Genomic DNA, 1,367 nt, shown 5'->3' on the forward strand with positions numbered 1-1,367 from the left:
AGGATATCATGTTTGGTAAAGTGGAGGGTCAGAGAAAAAGAGGAAGAACCCCAGTGAGATGGATTGGCAAATGGCAGCATCAATGGGCTCAAGCGTGGCAACGCAGTGAGGTTGACCCAGGATCAGACAGTGTTTCATTCTGCCATGCATAAGGTCACTATGAGTCGGTACGAACTTGATGGCATCTAACAACATAGGAACACCATTTAGTAGCAGAAACTACACCATCAAATCACTCCTCCACCCACCTCATGAGCTCCTTGGTTAGCAGGAGCCTCCCAGAGTTGTCTTTCTGGGTCTGGCACTGGGTTTTTGTTTTCCCTTTCATTGTTTGATTGTTTTTGTTTACTCTTTCTTCTCTTCCTCTCTTTTCCTTTCCTTGTATTTTATCATTTCTATCTCTGCTTTTGTTTTTTCATTTCTTCTGTTTCCAATTTCCTCCTCTTCTTCCTTTTTTCCTCTTGAGTTTTCTTTACTACTGTCTGCTTTCTTTCTCTTTCCATCATCCCTCTCTCTATTTTTAAGTGAACTTCTTTTTATTTTCTCTTATTTTTCTATTGTGCAGCTCTGGTAACGTAGTGGTTATGAATTGGGCTGCTAACCTCAAGGTCGGAAGTTCAAGACTGCCAGCCGTTCTGCAGGGAAAAAAAATGAGGCTTTTTATAGCCTCAGAAACCCTGTCCAGGATCACTATGAGTCAGAACCAACTCCACAGTACTTAATAACAAAAGCTCTATTTTCCTTCCTCTCTTTTCCATTTATTGTTTTTGTTTTTGTGCCACCAAGTTGGTTCTGACTTAGAGTGACCCTGTATAGGGTCTCCAAAAAGTAGCTGGTGAGTTTGAACTGCTGACCTTGCAGTTCAAAACAACCTTGAGGTTTGGTGCATTATCTTATAGCACCACACCAGCACCTCTTTTTGTAGTTAGTATTATATTCTTTTTTGTTCTTGCTACCTGTTTTGTTTTTTTTGTTTTGTTTTTTCATATTTTCTCATTTAATGTATTCTGTTTGGGCTGTTATTTGTTTGTTCTGTTTTGCTTCTTTTGGGATGTGTGTGTTTATTGCAATAAATTGTCCTCTCAGCACTGCTTTTGCCATGTCCCAAAGATTTTAGTATGTTGTGTTTTTGTTCTCATTTATTTCTAGGAACTTTGTGAATTCACGTTTAATTTCTTCTACTACCCAGTTGCTTTTCATCAAGGTGTTTTTCAGTTTCCATGTATTTGACTTGATTTCCTTGGTCTTCCTATTGTTGATTTCTAATCTGATAGCATTGTGGTCTGAGAAGATGCTTTGTAGTATTTTGATATTTGTAAATTTATGGAGATTTGTTTTGTGGCCTAAAACATGGTCTATTCTGGAGA

This window comes from Chrysochloris asiatica, unplaced genomic scaffold, assembly GCF_000296735.1.
Source record: "Chrysochloris asiatica unplaced genomic scaffold, ChrAsi1.0 scaffold00092, whole genome shotgun sequence".
In the NCBI taxonomy this organism is placed as follows: Eukaryota; Metazoa; Chordata; class Mammalia; order Afrosoricida; family Chrysochloridae; genus Chrysochloris; species Chrysochloris asiatica.